General features: G+C 36.1%; 1 long non-coding RNA gene and 1 other non-coding gene across 2 annotated transcripts; both read left to right on the top strand.

Moving 5' to 3' along the window:
* The first annotated feature begins 785 nt into the window (after positions 1-785).
* LOC123257885 lies at positions 786-3,072 on the top strand. The gene is made up of 2 exons (XR_006507936.1): positions 786-1,043; positions 1,109-3,072. It is a non-coding gene; the product is annotated as an uncharacterized LOC123257885 (long non-coding RNA).
* A 3,319-nt stretch (positions 3,073-6,391) lies between these two features.
* Positions 6,392-6,463, top strand: Trnan-guu. The gene has a single exon. It is a non-coding gene; the product is annotated as a tRNA-Asn (tRNA).
* The last annotated feature ends 16,663 nt before the right edge of the window (positions 6,464-23,126 follow it).

The raw sequence follows: 23,126 nt of genomic DNA, 5'->3' as shown, positions 1-23,126 counted from the left end.
ACTCTTACTTGGTTGCCATATTTTTCACCGAATAACGCCATAGCTCCTTCGTCTATTGCCTGATTCATGCTCTGAATTTTTGTAGACGTAGAAAGGTTTTCTCTGATTAGAGAGTTTACCATATCTTCTACTAAGAATAGCTGATCCTGAGTAACTTGAGTGTTATGACTAAAGTCAAATCGTAACTTATCCGGTGCAACTAGGGAACCTTTTTGAGTGACATGATCACCCAAGATTTTTCTCAATACAAAGTGCAAAAGGTGTGTAGCTGAATGATTTCTTCTTAAGGTTTGCCTTCTTTCCTTGTCAATGCTTGCTGCAACTGTGTTACCTTTACAAATTGAACCGAACTTAACTATGCATCTGTGCAAATATAGGTCATTAACCTTATTGGTATTCTCGACTATAATAATACTTCTATCAGATTTGATCAGACTGCCAGTATCTCCCACTTGTCCACCTGACTCGCCATAAAAAGGTGTTTTATCAAGTATAATGGTTATCTTTTCTCCCTCCTTTGCAGAATCAATTACTTCATTTTTAGAGGAAACTATAGCTAGTATTTTCGCATCATTTACTTCATTGAACTCATAACCAACAAATTTTGTTTTGCCAAATTTATCGATCAAATCAAACCATACTTGCTCAACAGATTTTTCACCAGATCCAGCCCATTTAGCACGTGCTCTCTCTTTTTGTTCTCCCATTGCATCATCAAAACCCTTCTGGTCAAAATTTATTTTTTTCTCTTTTAAAATATCAAGTGTAATATCCAAAGGAAATCCGTAGGTGTCATATAGCTTAAACGCTGATTCTCCAGGCAAAGTATCGCCCGATTTTAAATCTGCAGTGAATTTTTCCAATAGACTAATGCCTTTCATCAAAGTGTCTTTAAAGTTTTCTTCCTCTGATTTTAACGTCGTTTCTATTAAGCTTTTAGCTCTGATCAATTCAGGATAAATATCCCCCATATAAGCCGAACTCGTGCTATCTATCAGCACCGGAAAAACGCGATGGAGTAGGGAATCATTATATCCAAGCAGGTGAATATAACGCGCGGCTCTCCTAATTAATCTGCGTAATACGTAATTCCTGCCTTCATTTCCAGGGAGCACCCCCTCTGCGATGAGAAATGCAGCCGCGCGAAGATGATCTGCTATGATCTTATGCGCTATTTTATTTTCCGTTCTTCCACAGTACTCTTGTGATTTACTTATCAGAGCAGAAAATAGATCAATATCATAGTTATCATGGACGTTTTGCATAACAGCCGCTATTCTTTCAAGGCCCATTCCAGTATCGATGCATTTTTTTGGCAATTTGTGTAAATTACCTTCTTCATCTTTGTTAAACTCCATGAATACCAGATTCCAGATTTCAACAATTCTATCGCCCTCTTGTAAATTAGGACTCCCATGGTCATAAAAAATTTCAGAACATGGACCGCACGGACCAGTATTTCCCATACTCCAAAAGTTATCATCCGTTGTAATTCTTATGATTTTATCACTTGAAAAGCCACTTATCTTACGCCAAATCTCGTACGCCTCATCATCAGTATGGTAGACGGTTATGGATAGTCTGTTTTTATCAAGAGATAACTCTTTAGTGATAAATTCCCACGCAAATTCTATCGCAGTTTCCTTAAAGTAATCACCGAAGCTAAAATTTCCGAGCATTTCAAAAAATGTGTGATGCCGAGTTGTATAGCCAACATTTTCAAGATCATTGTGTTTACCGCCTGCTCTTAGGCACTTTTGACTTGAGACAGCACGTTTCATTTCAGTTTTTTGAGCACCAGTAAAAATATTTTTAAACTGCACCATACCAGCATTTGTGAACATGAGCGTTGGGTCATGTTCTGGAATCAAAGGAGAAGAAGAAACCTGCTCGTGGTCATTATTTACAAAAAATTTTATAAATCTTTCTCTGATTTCGTTTAGCTTCATCGTTTTTATTGAGGTTATCTATAAATAATAAGTTGTAATGGAAATAAAATCAATACCACTCTCTAGATCTCAGAACTTCTAGTGACATGCACCTTGTGGTAAGAAAAAATCAATATATTCACGATAAATTTACCTCATATCTGTGTTTTATATGTGGAAATTGGAATGGAAATTTATGTAGGCAAAGAAAAAAGAATAGCAAATGTGGTGACTCAACACTGGAATGACATAAAAGGATCAGACAGAGATTGGCCAGAAAGGCATGAAATAGACACTGCAGAAATAATGGAGTCATGGCAGCATTGTTTTATCATTGAAGTCAAAGATCAAGGTTATATTTGCGAAAATGCAGGAGAAAAGGCCGTTGAATTCTATGGTTTTGAGAAAAAGACGCGCATTGATAATAAGTATGCAATTGATGCACCATTTCTGCGACTATATAAAATAGATGCAGTCATTGATAAACTTGATACTGTAATAGAGAGTAAATGCCCAATCAATGAAGAGGAAGAAAGTGAAAGTGTTAAAATGAGGCAAGTATTGTTGCCACTTGGGAATAAAGAAGGTATAACACACATATTGGGCGTAATTACTTTTAAACTCCTTTAATATACAATTTTAATTTGATTCTTTAATAAAATTATTTATACTAATGCTTAATTACTATTAAAGAACTCAATAGTAGTGCTTGTAAATTTATTTGGAATATGAAGAAAATAAAATTAAAAACCAAATCTTCTGTGAAAAAGCGCTTTCACCTTACAGCTAAGGGTAAAGTTATTTCTACTCAGTCAGGCAAAAGGCATGGCATGGTAAAGAGAAGTAAATCTAATATTCGTAATCAGCGCGGTACAACGATTCTTGGTAAATCTGACTCGCGTATAGTTAAGCTTCATATGCCTTACGGTATTTAACAAAATGGAGGTAAAATAAAATGGCTCGGGTAAAACGTGGAGTCACTACTCACGCTCGCCATAAAAAAATATTGAAACTGGCAAAGGGTTATAGAGGGCGCGCAAAAAGTTGTTATAGAATTGCATTACAAAGAGTTGAAAAAGCACTGCAATATGCTTATAGAGACAGAAGAACCCGTAAACGTGATTTCCGTAGCTTATGGATAATACGTATTAATGCAGCAGCAAGAGAGCATGGGCTTACCTATGGTAGGTTTATGCATGGTCTTACACTTGCCGGCATTGATTTAAATAGAAAAATTCTTGCTGAGATGGCAGTTAATTATAAGGATGATTTTGCCAAATTAGTAGAAACTGTAAGTGGTAAATTAGCGGAGAATTCTTAAAGCAAAAACACCATGAGAATTATTTTCATGGGATCACCAGGATTTGCTGTTAATTCTCTGAGCTTGTTACTGAAATCAAAGAGCGAAGTGGTGGCAGTATACACCAAGGCTCCAAAACCTTCGGGGCGTGGACAGAAGCCAATGAAATCTCCAGTACATGTTATCGCTGAAGAAAGTAACATAGAGGTATGTACTCCTATCTCTCTAAAGTTCTCGGCAGAGCAAGAAAAATTTAGAAATTTCAAGCCAGACGTTGCGGTTGTTGCCGCGTATGGATTGATACTTCCAAGAGAAATTTTGAATATTCCAAAATATGGTTGTATTAATATTCATCCTTCATTACTACCGAGGTGGCGCGGTGCAGCTCCGATACAGCACACAATTTTAGCAGGAGATCAAGAAACCGGGGTTAGCATTATGCAACTGGATGAAGGATTAGATTCTGGCCCTATTTTAAAACAGGAAAAATTTCTTATCGAAAAGAACGATAACTACAAGACATTGCATGATAAATTATCTAAGCTAGGCAGTGATTTACTGCTGAAAGTGCTAAACGAAATTGAAAAACAGCTTCCCTTAAAACAGAACGATAACGATGCATGTTACGCTGACAAAGTGGAAGACTATAAAATTTATGCAAGTGATGCCTGTGAAGTTGCTTATAGAAAGGTTAAAGCGTTTTACCCAAAAGCGTTTATCAAGATAGAGAATAAACGTATCAGGATACTTGATGCTGACTTTGAAGCTCTCGCTTCAGAACAAGGTAAGATTGTTAACGATAATATGCACATAAGTTTAAAAGGTGGCACTTTAATTCCTAAAGTTGTACAAATGGAAGGGAGAAATCCTTGCAGTATTGAAGATTTTATTCGTGGCTTGAAATCAAGCATGGTAAAAAAATTTATAGAATAGGCTGCTTTAAATTAGTGTAGAAATGTAATAGCTAAATTTCCTTTTCTTAGATATAATCTTAAAAAACTTTCCATATAAAAATGAAAATAAAAAGAGCTTTAATATCAGTATACGATAAAACGAATATAATTGATCTTGCATCGTTTTTAACGCAGCAACAAATAGAAATTCTTTCAACGGGAAATACTTATAAAACGCTATCTAGTGCAGGAATAAAAACACAAGAGGTCTCAGATTACACACAATTTCCAGAGATACTTGGTGGTAGAGTAAAAACTTTACACCCTAAAATTCATGGAGGAATACTTTGCAATAGAGAAAAACACAAAACGGAAATACAAAATCTAGGTATTAAGCCAATAGACCTGCTTATAACTAACCTATACCCATTTTGGGAGACAGTAAATAGCGGCTCAAATGAAGAGCAAATTATAGAACAAATTGATATCGGCGGAGTGGCGTTAATTAGAGCTGCAGCAAAAAACTTTCGTTTTACTTCAGTTATTTCTAGCATTCAAGACTACGAAGCACTAAAAGCTGAGATGATAAAAAATAACAATAAAACAACATTGGAATATAGAAAACACTTAGCAACCAAAGCATTTGCTCTCACTGCACACTACGATTCTAATATTCACAGTTGGTTTTTATCCCAGAGTAAAAATAATGAGTTGCCAGAGTTTTTTGCTCTATACGGGCATAAAGTACAAGAACTCAGGTATGGTGAAAATCCCCATCAAAAAGCTGCATTTTATAGTAATCAATTTACCAAATATCCGTTGGAAAAAATACATGGAAAAGAGTTGAGTTATAATAATATAGTAGATATAGAATCCGCACTTAACATAACTTCTGAATTCGAAGAACCTGCAGCAGTGATAATCAAGCATAATAACCCATGTGGCGCTGCTATTGGTAATAATGCTTTGGAGGCATATGAAAAAGCTCTATCGTGCGATGAAGTAAGCAGTTTTGGTGGTATAGTTGCCTTAAACCGGGAAATAGATTTAAAGCTAGCGGAAAAATTAAACGAGATATTTTTAGAAGTTGTGATAGCACCATCAGTAAACAATGAGGCACTAAAAATTTTGCAAAGAAAGAAAAATTTAAGAGTGATTATTCATAAATCTTTTCAACAAAATGTGAAATACCAAACTAAAAATGTTATTGGTGGGTTTTTGGTGCAAGAAAATAATGATCACAAGATAAAAGCAGAACAAGTAACAGAATGCACTACAACAAAAAAAGGAAAGGAAGATCTTATTTTTGCCTGGAAAATATGTAAGCATGTGAAATCCAACGCAATAGTTATAGCAAAAGATGGTTGTGCTATTGGCATCGGCGCAGGGCAAACAAGCAGAATAGATAGTGTGAACATTGCAGTGAAAAAAGCAGGTGAAAAATGTAAAGGTGCAGTGCTTGCTTCAGATGCATTTTTTCCATTCCCAGATAGCATAGTAGAAAGTGCAAAACATGGAATTACAGCTATAATTCAGCCCGGCGGCTCGCTGAAAGATCAAGATGTGATAAAAGCTGCAAATGAAAATAAAATTGCTATGTTTTTCACTGGCGTTCGCAGTTTTTTCCATTAGGCTTTGTGTCTTATCGTCATACTGCCGCGAACCGTCACGGTATCTCTTGGCCGCTAACAAGCAGCGGAATGACGGCTGTCGCTTAGCCATAAACATTAAGAAATTTACCAAACGAAAAAAAAGGCAAAAGAAGCCCCGTGGTTATTATCCGCTTTAAAATATTGGCGTTTTTTATGTTTTAAACGCTTGATAAGCGAGATTCAGCTGCTTTTAATTGCAACTAATCTACGCTGCAAATGTTTAAGAAATTTACTAAGCAGAAAAAAAGACAAAGAATCCCCGAGTTAGCTAGTCTTTTACTATCTCTGTCGAGTATTGGCATTTTTTGATGTCTTGTAACGCTTTATAAGCGCGTTCAGCTTATTTAGATAAAAATCTAGATGTAGATGAAGTTTTGTAAAGACATACAGTATCTATATACTGCAAAAAATTGAACATAAGACGCCGATACATTAAGTAATCCTTACCTTTTAATCTGCAGATTGGCGAAAGCAAATACAATAGCTTCAGTTTCATGATAAGGGCGCTGGCGGAGTTTGTCAAGTAAGTTTTTTCGTTTCTGTGACCAGTTGGACTTAAAGTCTACACAAAAAACGTTTACAACCAACGTTCAACATGGTAAATTAAAAACGGTTTATTCCTCGGTAGCTCAGTGGTAGAGCAGTTGGCTGTTAACCAATTGGTCGCTGGTTCGAATCCGGCCCGGGGAGCTCTTCTCTGTTGAATTTTAGTGTTGATTTTATATGGGCATTAAATCAGTCGTTTTATGTATACTAGATGGTTGGGGAAATGGAGTAGAAAACAGTAAATACAATGCTATTAGCAACGCAAATCCACCCTGTTGGCAATATATTAGCTCTAATTATCCAAAATGCAGTTTATCCGCCTGTGGAACTGATGTGGGGTTACCTGGTGGTCAAATAGGTAACTCAGAAGTTGGCCATATGAATATTGGCAGTGGTAGAGTGGTAATACAAAGCCTTCAGCGCATTAATCAAGAGATTGGAACAATAGAAAACAATGTAAATCTACAAAGTTTTATTAGTAATCTAAAAAGTAAGAACGGAGTATGCCATATAATGGGATTAGTGTCAGATGGCGGTGTTCATTCGCATCAAAAGCATATTTCAACTTTAGCAAATAAAATATCACAGCATGGAATCAAAGTGGTGATACATGCATTTTTAGATGGCAGAGACACATTGCCAAATTCAGGAAAAAAATGCATTCAAGAATTTATAAAGAGTATAAAGGGAAATGACATAAGAATTGCTACTGTTTCTGGGCGTTACTATGCTATGGACCGTGATAACAGGTGGGAGAGAACAATTGAAGCTTATGAGGCTATCGCATTTGCAAAGGCACCTCGTCATGATAATGCAGTATCGTTGATTGATGAAAATTATCAAAATAACATAACTGATGAGTTTATCAGGCCCGCAGTAATAGGTGACTATCAAGGTATAAAACCAGAAGATGGAGTGCTGTTGGCTAACTTTCGTGCTGATCGAATGATACAATTAGCAAGTATTTTGCTTGGCAAAACAGATTACGCTAAGGTAGCAAAATTCTCTTCAATTCTAAGCATGATGAAATATAAAAAAGATCTTCAGATCCCTTATATTTTTCCTCCTACTTCTTTCGCTGATACTCTAGGACAAACAATAGAAGACAATAAATTGCAACAATTACGTATCGCCGAAACCGAGAAATACGCTCATGTGACTTTCTTTTTCAATTGTGGAAAAGAAGAACCTTTCTCTGGTGAAGAAAGAATACTCATTCCCTCACCAAAAGTTCAAACTTACGATTTGCAGCCCGAAATGTCAGCCTTCGAGCTCACAGAAAAGCTTGTAGAAAAAATTCACTCCCAAGAATTCGCACTGATAGTTGTAAATTACGCTAATCCTGATATGGTAGGACATACAGGTAATATAAAAGCAGCCGAGAAAGCTGTGCTAGCTGTAGATGATTGTCTTGCAAAAGTGCTGAGTGCTGTTAAAAAGTCAAGCAACACCGCATTAATTGTTACTGCAGACCATGGTAATGTGGAATGTATGTTCGATGAAGAAAATAATACACCTCATACAGCACACACTCTAAATAAAGTGCCATTTATTGTGTCTTGCGATAATCTAAAACTAAGAGACGGAAGGTTATCTGACATCGCCCCTACTATTTTACAGCTACTTGGAATTAAGAAACCTGATGAAATGACAGGTAGTTCATTGATTTCTTGCATTACCCTCTGTCATTCCAGCTAGGCAGCGTTATGCACCGGAATGACATCAAATAGATGTGTTTTAACTTAATCCAACTTTTAAATTTTTCGCTGTTAGTACTAATGATTCATTAAAGAAGCTGTCAATATCACCAATACTATCTATATTTTTTGTACTGATAGATTGGTCAATTCTTTTGACCAAATTAGATAAAACTTTATTAGGGCCAATTTCAACAAATTTGTTAATGCCACGGCTTGACATATACAAAACCATTTCTCTCCATTTCACTCTGCTTACAACTTGCTTGGCGAGTAAAGTTTTTATAACTTTGGGATCACTCTCCTCTTTAGCTGTAACATTTGTTATCAAAGGAACTATAGGACGGGTTATTTTAATACCCTTCAAAAACTCCAAAACTTTTTCATCAGCAGGTTTCATAAGAGATGAATGAAAAGGCCCACTAACCTGTAATTTAATTAGTTTCCTCACACTCGAGTTTTTGAATAAATCGGGTAACATTTCAAGAGCTTCTCTAGTGCCACTTATAACCACTTGTCCGCCACCGTTATCGTTTGCAATTTCACAAATTCCGTCAATTTGAACTGATTTCAATATATCTTCCACTTCATTTATCTCTGCTCCAAGCAACGCAACCATTCCGCCTTTACATTTCAGTGAAGCTTCATGCATTGCTTCGCTGCGAACTTTCAGCAGCTTGATTGCAGACTCAAGCGTTAACGCTCCTGCAGCACACAGCGCTGTATATTCGCCAACTGAATGCCCACAAACATATTTAACATTGTGATCAGTGAAAAGAGATTTGCCAAACATATGCTCCATAACACGTAGCATTGCAATTGATACTGCCATTATAGCTGGCTGAGCGTTTTCTGTAATGGTTAATTCTTCAATAGGACCGTTGAAGATTAAATGAGACAGCTTTCTACCCAATATGCTATCTACTTCATTAAATACTTGTCTTGCAACGGAAAACTCACTATATAAGCTCCTTCCCATTCCTACAAACTGAGAGCCCTGACCAGGGAAAGCGAAAATCATGATAACTATTATTTATTCCCTATTGAGTATAACATTTTATCTATTTTTTGTCAATATTTTAGAATAATGATTGACTTAGTGAATTAAGTTCACTAGAATATTAACTGACTAAAAGTTTATAAGCAACAATGAATTATCATAAAATTATTATAGTTATGACAGACGGTCAAGAGTTTGAAACTCGTTCCACTTATGGAAAGGAGGGAGATAGGGTAAAACTTGATAGAGATCCTCTTACTCACCCTGCATGGACTGGAAGTTTGACAAGCGGGTTAGCAAGTAAAACTAGCAAATTAGCTAAGTTTAACGATAAATATGGAAGCATTTTCTAATTCTCCTCCTCTTTAAGTTTTAGAGAGTTTACTGAAGCATGCATAAATACAAAAATATAGGCTATGTTGCTTCTCCATCACCAAAATCGCAGGAAGTATCTAAACTATTAAAGAAACTTAATTTTATCAATATAACAGAAGAAAATAAGTCCGAAATTGATCTACTGATAGTTGTTGGCGGTGATGGCTTTATGCTGCGTACCTTGCATAATTACGTTATAGAAAATAAAAACATGCATGTGTATGGGATAAACACTGGCAATGTTGGGTTTTTGATGAATAAATGCTTTAGCTGCAGTGAAGATTTAATTGATCATATAGAGCATGCAACTTCAACTCAGTTAACTTTGCTAAAAATGGAAGCAACAGACACAAGTGGCAAGAGATATCATTACATAGCAGTAAACGAAGTATACGTTTTTAGAAAAGCGAACCAAATAGTAGAGATGAATATTACTATCAACGATAAGCTAAAAGTAGAGAAATTTAGAGGGGACGGAGTAATATTATCTACCCCCACAGGCAGCACTGCATACAACTTCTCTGCCGGTGGCCCAATCTTGCCGCTAAATTCAAATTTACTTGCATTAACCTCTATCAATAGCTATTACCCAAGGCATTGGAATGGAGCGTTAATATCAAACGATACAATCGTACAAATTGACATTAACGACACAAAAAACCGTCCAGCACTTGTAGTATCAGATTACAAAGAATTTCATGATATATCACAGATAAAAATACAAAAAGACCATGAGAACACAATCACTTTGCTTTTTGACAAAGATTACCCTCTGAATGAAAGAATCTTTGATAGACAATTTCTATACTAATAATTATCCGTAAATTGGTATTTACTATATCTTAATAACTATAGCGTAATCAATGCAGCATAGTAATTAATTTTGGAGTGAATATGCCTGGACCAGTAAATGAAGAACAAACAGTAACATTAATTTCTTCCACATCAATAAGTGAAGATGGCGAGATAACACCAGGAATTTTACCAATACCAGCACTTAGGACAAGTACTCCGAAAAAAAATGATGAAAATACAGCTTTAGAAGCTTTGTTAGAGGAAGAATTTAAAGAGAAAAAAAACAGCAATGCTAATTCAAGAGATCCGTTAACTCTTGAGACTCAAGTATCACCTCCTTCCCTAGAAGAAACAAAAGGTGAAGAAACTCATGTTGACGTGCCACAAAATCCCACTCTAAGCAGATCACCTTTTCAAGAGACAGTATTTAGTCCACCTTGGAATAGTGAAATATTAGAAGATTTACAAAGAACTAACAGCTCAAGTATACCTCCAACTGGCTCACTACCATCATACACAAGCGCAGCAGATGGCTCTAAAAAGTCTTTGCTTACAAATAGTAAATTTAACATAAATGACGATGCAATTTTAAAAAATAAAAAAACAAACAGATTCTTGCCAAGAGCAAAGTATGCCATGCAGCAGAAGGGTTTTATAATTTTTGGTGCAAGTGCTATTATACTCAGTATATCTGCAGCTTTATTATATTTACAAGATAAAGCAAAATTTATTGCATTTTTTACAAACAGCCCAAAATATATCACTATACCAGTTATCGCACTTGCTGCATTGCTTGCAATTGGTCCAATATTTTTTGCAACAAGGCAATTTATAGATACTGAAGAACATTCCATTCAAAAAAAAGATGCGGATAAAATTTTAGCTGAGGTGTTGGAGCACCAGCCAAAAGATAAAGCTATAAAATCTGTAAGACTGGAATATAGCAATGGCACTCATTCAAATTTTGTACTTAATGCTTGGGAAGCTAAACAAGGCTTCACTAACATTGACGAAAAAGTAATTACTAGAACTAATAAAATAAAATCAGTAATTAACGACAGACCAATATTTACTGCATTATTTACTGGTGTAGTTGCTGCAAATATAGCGTTTCCTCTAGGGCTACTTGCAACACATGGTGTTAATGGTGTACAAAAATTTTACCAAAACCCTTTGACTAATAACATAGGATTATCATTACTTATAGGTTCTGGTATACTTGCATTACTCATTGTGGGTTTTGGCATACATTATTATAGAAAAACAAATTGCACTAACCTTATATATTCTGAAGAAGAGAATGATCCTAAAGATGTTAATGGGAAATTCATTGAGGAAATAAAACGAGAAAGAACAAATGTTCTTGGGGAAAATCACAGTAAAGACGCTAAACGCAGCAGCTTAACGCTTGAGCAAGTTGTGGTTCAATCTCATAATTGTAAGGATATTGTTTATAGTGTCGGTTAATAAAATGCATGATATAGCTAGTGCAGCCCTACGTCATACCGCTGCAGACCGTCATACCGCGATTCATTCGCGGTATCTCTAGATCCCGCTAACACGTAGCGGGATGACGATTGTCAGGGTAGCACCTCCCTCCCCTGTCATCCAAGTAGCTGACACTGGGATGACAAAAAAAGGAGCACTGGAATGACATCACAGGGGCACTGAAATGACATCCTCCTAGTAGAGATCGCTTTTGTAATTGCAACATTCACGTGTATCCGTTCAGCTAAGCGGTGTAAGAGATGATAGATAAGAGGTTTTGGAAAGGATTGAGACCCCTTTGTTTCCATGTCAAGTATAATGAAATTATCCGTTCAAGGAATGCATTTCCCCGCTTCGATTGGGTAAAATATGAATTTTTGCGATAAACGACATAATGCCGAATTTGCTGTTCAGCATGGTTATTTGTCAGCGGAATATTTTCTGGGTCATCTAAAAATTTCCACATCATTCTTTCAGATTTCAAAATATTCTTTGCAACTCGAGAAGCTCCAATTGCTTCAGGTAAGCGAGATATTTCCTTCAAATAATACCTTGTACGTTTTCGCAATTTTCTTGCACGTCTGGCAAATCTTAAAATGTCTATCTCATTTTTTAGTAAAGCTTTTTTTAGTGCAAATAATTCAGTAGTGACATCTCTTACATAACAGCCAAGAATCTTAACTTCAATGTTCCAGCTATGAGCCAGCCTTTCAAAATCTCTTATTAAATAAGCCCAGCAGATTTGCCTTTTCTTATCATTAAAGTAGTTGTAGGCTGAATATCTATCAGTTACTATCAAACTATTGCGATTGCAAAATGTGCTGTCTTGCAAAACCTTCATTCCTCTTGATTCTGTCAATTTTACAAAACTTGCCGTATTGCTTGCAAACATCCAACACCAGCCAAGTTTTCCTTTGTTATAGTGACTGGTTTCATCGATATGCAAAACCTCACTTCTGCTTATTTCTTGTTCGATTTGCTCATATGTTTTTTCGCATTTTAATGCAACTCTGTGTTCACTATTTGATATGCTGCCAACACTTATGTTCAAATTAAAAATGTCATTTATGATACTAGCCACTTCATGCTTTGAGTTTTTGTAAAATCCGCTGAGTGCTGCAATTATAGACTTAACCCTTGGACCAAATGTATCTGGCGTAACACCTTCTGGTAACTTGCTACTTTTTCTTTTTCTGCATCTCCGACAACGACCATGTTCCAATTACTACATAAGGCCTAATTTCCGGAAGATCAACTTTTTGGTGAACATAAGGTTTTTCGCATATTACAAGCTCTCCTCCGCATTCGCAAATATTAGGCAACTCTATTTTTACTACTTTATCCGCTTCCATTGTAGCATGAAAATTTCCTTTATGCCCAACCTGATCGCCAACATTCCTTTCGCTTTTTGGCTTGTCCTTTTTTGTTTTGTACAATTCTTTAGAGCTCGGTAGAGATGAATTTTTCGAGTTTAAACCAAGCCTTTCCTTTAATTCAGCGTTCTCTATCTTTAAAGCTTTATTTTCTGCTTTTAAGTTTTCTATCTCTGCTTTCAGTTTTTCTATTTTTTGCTGTAAATTTTTGCAAAGTTCTAAAAGGTTTACCACATTACCTCACTTTTGCTCTATGATTATCTTTTTAGATCACTTTGTCTACCTTATTCTACCACTCCGCTGAACGGATACCTTGGGTTAGCTATAGCTAACACCACAATTGTACTAACATTGTGATTTGAGAACAACCTTCACCAGAAAGGGTGTCATTCCAGTGTTAAGCACTGGAATGACGAGAGGTAACGCAAGAAGTTTACTCTTAATAAAAACCTGATGATGAATCATTATTACCAAATTTCGGCCTATTTCTGTTGCTGAAACCAGAACGAGGACGAGGAGGCCTCTTATGGTGACTTCCTCCAGGTTTTCTACTAAATGAATTATTGTAATAATTATCCCTGTCATTTGGACCATCTTTCCTTTCCTCGTTGTAAAGCTCACCTTCAAAAAACTCTCCCGTCTCTTGATCAACCCGACGTCTTGACAACTTTGGACACCCACCTTTTTCGAAGTCAATTACTAGTGCTTTGAAAGTATCATCTTGTTTAAGTACGCTCTCTATAGAATCTATATGTTCATTAGCTACTTCACTTATGTGCATTTTTCCTTTTCTGCCATTAAGAAATTCAAGCTCTACAATAGACTTCTCTATTCTTACAACCTTGACATCAACTATAGAACCTTGTTCTAGTTCTGTTATTGAATCAATCATCATACTCTTTGCAATTTCAGCTTCAGTGCCACTCGTAGCAAAAACAGAAACTTTACCATCATCTCCTATTTCAATTTTTGCATTACTTCTTTCACACACACTGCGTATATTTTTCCCCTTAGAACCTATAGCAGCAGAAATTTTGTCTTTATCTATGTAAAATGATAACATCCTTGGTGCATGGTCTTTGACATCATCACTGTGTTCTGAAATCACTGCATTCATTTTTCTAAAATATGTAATCTTCCAGCTTTTGCCTGTTCTAAAGATTTTTCAACAATTTCAAAGCTTATACCAGAAATTTTCATGTCCATTTGTAGCGCCGTAACCCCTTCACTAGTTCCTGCTACTTTAAAGTCCATATCACCAAGATAATCTTCATCACCAAGTATATCGGAAAGTATTACATACTCGTCTTTATCTTTGATGAGACCCATAGCAATTCCAGCAACAGGGGCCTTTATTGGCACACCCGTATCCATTAAAGCAAGAGAAGTCCCACAAACTGTTGCCATAGAAGAAGAACCATCAGACTCCAAAATTTCGGACACTACTCTTATTGTATAAGGAAATTCAGACTTATCGGGTAAAACAGGATGAATTGCTTTCCAAGCAAGTTTGCCATGACCGATTTCTCTTCTTCCTGGTGCACGCGCAGCAGAAGTTTCTCCAACAGCAAATGAGGGAAAGTTATAATGCAACATGAAATGCTCACGTCTATCCCCTTCAATATCATCCACAATTTGCTCATCTTGAGTGGTGCCAAGAGCAGTAACAACCAGTGCCTGAGTATTGCCTCTTGTAAATAGTGCAGAACCGTGAGTTTTGGACAGAATATCAACTTCAACTTTTATCTGACTTATCTCATCATGCTTACGACCGTCTATCCTTACACTTTTCTTCCTAATTATTTCACGTACTAAAGATCTTTCAAAGTTTTTTACTGCATACGTAATTAACTTTTCGTCTTTTCCAGTTTCTTTAAGAGTATTCAATATATTCTCTCTGATCGCTTCTAGAGCTTGAACTCGCTCTTGTTTTACTGTTTGCGAATATGCTTTTTCAAAATCTTTACCGTATTTTTCGAGCTCTTGTGTTATATCTGATGCATCAATAGGGGCAAAGCTCTCAGGTTTATTGCCAATTGTATCAGCAAACTCTTTTATGAGCTTAATGACAGGCTTAAGGTGTTCATGGCCAAATTTTATTGCATTAAAAACATTTTCTTCAGAGAGCTCTTTCACTTCTGATTCAACCATTAAAATTGAATTTTCATCACCAGACAAAAACAGATCCAAGCTGCTTGCTTTCATCTCTTGAACAGAAGGGTTGAGTATATAGTTATTATTTTCATCACAACCAACCATCACTCCAGCTATAGTAAAGTGAAAGGGAACACCAGAAATTGCAAGAGCTGCAACAGCACCAATCAATGCTGGCACTTCAGGAGGATTGACTGTATCATAAGTTAATAGATTGCACACCACACTAATTTCATCATGAAATCCTTCTGGGAATAGTGGTCTTATACTTCTATCTATTACCCTTGAGATTAAAGTTTCTCTATCAGATGGCTTGCCTTCTCTTTTAAAAAAGCCGCCAGGGATCTTACCCATGGCATAGCTTTTTGCGATAAACTGTACATTTAAAGGAAGAAAATCAACATTTTCTTCCTTCTTTTTACTTACAACAGTTACTAAAACAGAAGTATCACCGTAATTTACAACTACTGAACCATGTGCTTGGCGTGCTATTTTTCCTGTTTCTAAAGATAAGGTACGACCACCCCACTCTATAGATTTTTTTATAATTTTAAACATACTAAATTCCTCGATTATTTTCTAATGCCTAACTTCTCTATTAATTCCTGATAGGCTTCATTACCAAATTTACGCTTTAAATAATTTAAGTGCTTGCGTCTTCTACCTATCAATATAAGTAAACCACGCTTAGAGTGATGGTCATGCTTGTGCACTTTAAAATGCTCAGTTAAGTTACTGATCCTCTCGGTCAAAATTGCACATTGTACAAAAGATGAACCTGTATCATCTTCTTTAATTGCATATATATTTATCAAACTCTTTTTCTTTTCGGATGTTATCGACATCTAAACCTCATTTTAAATATTAAAAACACGAATAGGTTTCACACAACCATAAATAAAACTGCAGATTGCAATAGGTACACTACCCACCACCGTACAACAAATATCATGATTCTTTAAATTACGCAAGTTATTTAATACAACTTCCTGACCTTTTCTGATTTTCCCCGCATCTTCTAGGGAAATTTCAACTTTGAACATCGATTTTAAAGCCGATTCAATGGGGATGACGAAACTTTTTGTATTACTCCCTGTCACTCCATCATCTTCTGTCATCCCACTCCCCTCTGTCATCCAAGTAGCTGACACTGGGATGGCTTTGTTGCATCGCTCTTCGGATAGTAGGTAACGCACAATAAATTTATGAAGCTATCTCAAATTTAGCCATACCAATATCAGTGAACTTATTGAGCAAATAGCATTTAACAAGTAGTTCCTTCTCTCTATTTGTCTCAGATTTATTCCTAAAACTAAACCCGAATGTTTGTTTCAGTCGCGAGAAAAAACTTTCTATATAAGATCTTTTTCCATAACTCATCTCTTTTTTCCACTTCTTTATACCATCTTCATCATATGACTTTATGAGCTTGACTGCAGAATTTCTCTCAGCCATATAGTCTAACTTTGGATGCTCTGCTGCGTTGTTTTTCGGAGGAATTTTCGTTTTTATACCATATTGATTACACAGCTTATAGAGCTTTTCTCTGTCATATGCCCTATCTGCATATAGTACTTTTATGACATACTGAAAATCGACTTCTTTTAGCAAATCACAAGCTCCATAGTGATCAGCCGTTACTGTATTTTACAGCTATGGCTTTTTTGCTGTTTGTATTCAACATTACATGCAATTTTCTTGTCTGTTCATAGCTGCGATACTTTCTATCTTCGCTATTTTCTTTGCTATGACCAGGAGTGTTGTTGTATATACTAATTCCTGTACTGTCTATAGCAATTTCGATATCTTCCATATTATTTTCTGCAATCATTGATCTTAATATTGAGTTTCTTAAACCTTCTTGATGATTGTGAATAGCTGATAACTTGCAAATTTTTCCCAATTTGCTCAAGGTATCCTGCTATAAACCCAACTGTTTGCCTCAGGCCTATTCTAAATAAACAAGTTATTATGTGCACCAAAATTACAACTTTATCGCTATAAATATTGTTGCCACCTGGTATTTTTGGACCATTCTCGTACCACTTTTCTATGGCTTCGTTGATATAATGAAAAATATTTCCTCTTTTTTCTAGAAATTTGTTATATTCGCTATGGTTACTGACCCTCATTTTTTGTGGCATATTTTTCCTTCAACAGTTAAATCGCTATTTATAATGAATTTTGTCAGTAATCACTAATTTTTCTGCTGCTATGCAACAAAGCCCACTGGGATCCAGGAAAGTTTGCTTGTGAGCAAGCAAACTAGTATAGAAAGTGGTTACAACATTTTCGATGAGATTATATGGAAAACTGGATCCCAGTGTCAGCTACTCGGATGACAGGAGAGGGGACTGGGATAGCAAGAGAAGAATTCTGAAACGACAAACCTCAAAAAAAACTTATGTAAAATCTAGCATTAACGAAAATTATACTTTTTTCATGCATGCTATGGTTTTTATAATTAACGGAGAGTGTGATATGGCGTTGAATGATCGATTGAGTAATAAAACAGAACAAGAACTCATAAACGACAATGATTTTATAAATGCTTTAGTAGGAAAGCTTACAGCAGGCCAGGATCCACAAATGTATCCTAAAGGAACATTAGATACTAAATTCAATGATAAAGTTAATGTTACTGGTAGCAATCTTCAGTTGCCTGCTTTCGTAACAGCACTAGCAGCACGGGATGGTGCTAATGGTGTTTATACTAAAGCTGCTGCCGATGCTGCATTAGCTAACAAACTTAATGTTGATGGTACCAACATATCAGACCCTTTTGTAACTGCCCTTACAACAGGTGGTACTAATAACAATAGGGTGTATACTAAAACAGCAGCAAATACTGAATTAGCTACTAAAGCTGAGTTGTTACGTTATGATGACAACGGTAATCAAGTGCCTATAACAAGCATAGCCGATTTAGTACCACGGCTCGCAGCAGGTGCTGGTGATAATGGTGTTTATACTAAAACAGCAGCAGATACTAAATTCGATGGTAAAGTTAATGTTGATGGTTCCAATGCAACTGATCCTGGTGTAACTGCCATGCTAGGCAAACTTATAGATGCAAATAAAGTTCTTAAAGTTGATGGTTCCAATGCAACTGATCCTGGTGTAACTGCTATGCTAGGCAAACTTACTGGAGCTAACATAGTTGCTAAAATCGATGCTTCTAACCTTACAGATGCAGCAAACAAGAAAGCTTTCGCGGAAGCTATACTTCCTGCACAAGACGGCAACAAATCAATTTTAGTAAATAAACTTGGGGAAGCTTTGGATAGGGTTCAAAATAATGCTAACGACAAAGTATATGGTGCTGCTGGTCAGGAAAAAATAGCAAAAGATTTCTTAGCTGATAAATATCCTTTTGCTAAAATCGATGCTTCCAACCTTACAGATGCAGCAAGCAAGAAAGCTTTCGCAGAAGCTATACTTCCTGCACAAGACGGCAACAAATCAATTTTAGTAAATAAACTTGGGGAAGCTTTGGATAGGGTTCAAAATAATGCTAAGAGGTTGTCCGGAAACTAGTAAATTCAAGCATATTCCCTCTTTAACATAACCCTACTCATAGCTAGGTATATGAAATTCTCAGTGGATGTTGTGAGTAAATCATACTCCTTCGATAGCCTTCTATTCCTATTAACCCAAGCAAAAGTCCTTTCTACAACCCATCTTCTTGGCTGTACTTTAAACCCTTGTTCTCTTGTTGGTAGTAGCTCAGGTGGCGTATCTTTGTGCACCCAAAATCTACATGGAGGCCTTTTAACAATTTCAATATCTATGTCATATTCTTCCTTTATGTGATTCTTTAAATTTCTTCCTTGGTATCCCATGTCAGCCCACATTTTTTTAACTTTAGTATATTTTGTTCTCATATTGTTTAATGCTATTTTAATACCATCTCTATCATTTTCGTTAGCAGCGCCTACGTAACAACCTAGTATAAAACCCTGAGTGTCTGTAATTATATGCCTTTTTCTACCCTTTACTTTTTTACTTCCATCATAGCCTTTGATCCCCCCTTTTCTGTAGTCTTTACAGATTGACTATCTACTATACAGGCACTCGGCTGCTCATTCCTTCCTATTTTTCTTCTACTATATTTTGTAATTTCATAATTCATTTTCTCAAAAATTCCCTGCTTCTTCCATTGCCTGAACTGCTCATACACAGTCTTCCATAGCGGAAAATCATTTGGTAAATACCGCCATTGACACCCTGTACGCAATACATAGAAAATTGCTTCTAATATTTCTCTTTTGCTATACTTTGGCGGCCTTCCTCCTTTCTTGTATGATACTCTGAAGTGTTTTTCTATTCTTGCCCATTCCCTTTCGCTTAGATCTGTTGGATACTTTTTTCTCATCTTTACCCCGTACTAAAATTTCAGATATTATAGCCTTTTACTTGTTTCCGGACAACCTCTAACGACAAAGTATATGGTGCTGCTGGTCAGGAAAAAATAGCAAAAGATTTCTTAGCTGATAAATATCCTTTTGTTAAAACTGCAGATCTTGGAACAAAAGTTGCAGAAAAAGCTGTCGTGGATGTTCTAGTTCCTGCTCTTGCAACAGTTGGTACTGATGATACTAAGAAGGTTTATACTAAATCAGTAGCAGATACTGCGTTTGCTAAAATCGATGCTTCCAACCTTACAGAGGCAGCAAACAAAAAAGCTTTCGCGGAAGCTATACTTCCTGCACAAGACGGCGACAAATCAATTCTAGTGGATAAATTGGGGGACGCCATAGCTAGCACAGATAAAGCAGAGTATAATGTTGGAACTGAACAAACAGCAAAACAGTTCTTAAACAGTAGAGGGCTAATTCCATCAGAGGATGCAATATTTAATAGACTCACAAGCGATGACAAATTCAAAACAAGCGTTACAATTGATGTCAATGCTAGTAATAATGGATTTCAAGAAGCTGTAAAGAACGTAATGTCACAACCGAAATTTGACATTCCAGTAGGTGATGATGTTGCACTTGACTGGACTTGGTAATTCAGCGCTAGATCCAAGTAGTCACGCTGCTTGGATGACGTCATACGGTCCTCGGATGACGGAAAAAAGGACTCAGATAACACCCTACAATGTCATTCCAGCGCGTGACGCTGGAATCCAGGTCTTTTTAGCTATCATAGGATGACAGAAGCAGACCCTCCACTTTGTCATTCCAGTACCCTCTTCTTGTCATGAAAGTAGCTGACACTGGTTTCCATCCAAGAGGGTGTCATCCGAGTAGCCCCTTTCTCGTCATGCCGCCGCGAACCGTCATACCGCGATTCATTCGCGGTATCTCTTAACATAGATCCCCTACTATACCTTAACATAGATCCCGCTAACAAGCAGCGGGATGACGAATTACTATGCCGCCGCGAACCGTCATACTGCTGCGGTATCTCAGCCGCTAATAAGTAGCGGGATGACGGTTGTTGTTTAGCTATAAATATTAAGAAATTTACCAAATAAAAAAAAGGCAAAAGAAGCCCCGTGGTTGGCTAATTACTTACATTATACTTTCAAGTATGGCGTTTTTTTTATTCTAAACGTTTAATAACCGCGATTCAGTTGCTTTTAAGCCGCAACTAATCTAAATTATAAACATTAAGAAATTTACTAAACAGAAAAAAAGGCAAAAGAAACCCTAGGGTAGCTAATTATTCACTATCCATTTTTTAAGTTGGCGTTTTTTGATATTTTAAATGCTTTATAAGCGCATTTCAGCTTATATTAGGTAAAAACCTAGAAATTTTATAAAGACATAAGATGCACATAGTGCAAAAAATTAAACATGGGACGCCAGATACGTGAGTTTTTTTGTCATTTAATCTGTACAGAGAAGATAAATAAATAGCTTCAGTTTCATGATAAGGGGACTGGCGAAGCTTGTCAAGGAAGTTTTTATGATTTATCTAACGAACTTTACACTTGCTAAAGTTGTACCATCTTGGTAACTTTAACTGAAAGAAGTTATTTTTTATCCAATATGAAAAAAGCCTTTATATTCACATCCTTAATAGCAATTATATTGATAGTTATTACTTATTTATACAGAAACGACGGAACTAATGACTCACAAGTGGTAAATGTTTATTCATCGCGCAAAGAAGAATTAGTACGTACTTTGTTTGATGAATTCACGAAAAATACAGGTATTAAAGTACGTTACATCATTGATGATTATTCTCAGCTACTTTCACGAATGGAAAACGGTGGTGAAGCTGACTTATTTTTGACTGCTGATGCAATCAACTTAATTCTAGCAAAAAAAAGAGGACTTTTATCTCAAGTAGATTCAGAGGTTTTAAAAAGTGTTATACCTGCAAGATTTAGAGACAGTGAAGATTATTGGTTTGGTCTTACAAAAAGAGCTAGGATATTGGTTTACAATAAAGAGTCAGTAGACCCTAAGGACTTAAGTACTTATGAAGATTTAGCAAATGAAAAATGGAAAGGAAAAATATTAGTGCGTTCTTCTACAAGTCCATATAACAGATCGTTAATTGCTTTTATGATTGCAAATAATGGTTTTGAAAAGACGAAAGAATGGGTAAGCGGAATTGTGAGCAATATGGCAAGAAAACCAAGTGGTGGTGATGCTGATCAAATTTACGCCGTAGCAGCGGGTGAGGGAGATGTTGCAATAGTAAACAGCTACTACTTTGCGAGAATTCTTTTATCAGAAAATAAAAAGAATGTTGCAGACAAGCTAGGGGCTTTTTTTCCTAATCGCAACGATCACGGTGTAATGGTAAACATCAGTGGTGCAGCAGTAACAAAAAACGCAAAAAACAGGGAAAATGCTATAGTCTTATTGGAATTTTTAGTAAGCAAGCAGGCTCAAGAGTTATACGCTAAAAAAAACCAAGAATATCCTATTATTGAAGGCGTTGAAACTTCCGATATACTAAAATCTTGGGGAAATTATTCACAAAGTGATTTGCCTCTAAGTGAACTTGAGAAGCATCTTTTTGAGGCTGTTATGATAGCGGATGAGTGTAAGTGGAAGTAATCCCCAGCGCCACTAAACATTGGGATGAAAGATTTATGCTAATATACCTTACTCTTGACTCGCTGAACTTTTTCTTCCTTCTAACTTAATTTTGACTTTACTATCTTTTTCCGTTCTTTCACCAAAACAATTGCTGCACAAGAAGTCTATTGAAAAAAGGTAATAAGAAAGTAGAATAGGTTCAAGTAGTTGAAAAGGAAACTATGAACAAGAGAAGGAATTTGTTAAACATCTCAGACCTTACAGTCGATGATGTAGAAAATATAACTAAGTTGGCCAACCAGTACCTTAAAAAAGAAGTTGCAAATAGTCATATCTTGGAAAATAAGACAGTAATAAATTTATTCTTTGAAGATTCAACGCGTACACTTGCGTCTTTTGAAATAGCAGCAAAAAGCCTTGGAGCAAATGTTGTAACTTTGCCAATAAGATCTTCTTCTATTAACAAGGGAGAAGATCTAAAAGACATGATCAAAACATTAAATGCAATGAATCCTGATTACATAATAATCAGGCATAAAAGTAGTGGTATCATTAATACACTGGCAAAGTATGTTAACTGCTCGCTAATCAATGCAGGCGATGGAAGTAGTGAACATCCAACTCAAGCTCTTGCAGACTATCTTGTAATCAGCAATCACAAAAAGCAAATAAAGGACCTCAAAGTTGTGATATGTGGAGATATTCTGCACAGTAGAGTTGCAAGATCAAATATAAGATTGCTAAAAATGTTTGGAGCAGAGATAAACTTGGTCGCACCACCAACTTTGATTTGTAAGCATTTTCCTGAAGTAGATTCAGTCCATTATTCATTAATTGAAGGTATAAAGGATGCTGACGTAATTATGCTTTTGAGATTGCAGAAAGAGCGCATGAATAATAGTTCTTCAGAGAAAGAAT

The sequence above is a fragment of the Drosophila ananassae genome (genome assembly GCF_017639315.1).
Source record: "Drosophila ananassae strain 14024-0371.13 chromosome 4 unlocalized genomic scaffold, ASM1763931v2 tig00000073, whole genome shotgun sequence".
In the NCBI taxonomy this organism is placed as follows: domain Eukaryota; kingdom Metazoa; phylum Arthropoda; class Insecta; order Diptera; family Drosophilidae; genus Drosophila; species Drosophila ananassae.
Note: the sequence above shows the minus strand (reverse complement) of the source record. Positions and strands in the feature narration are given on the sequence as shown.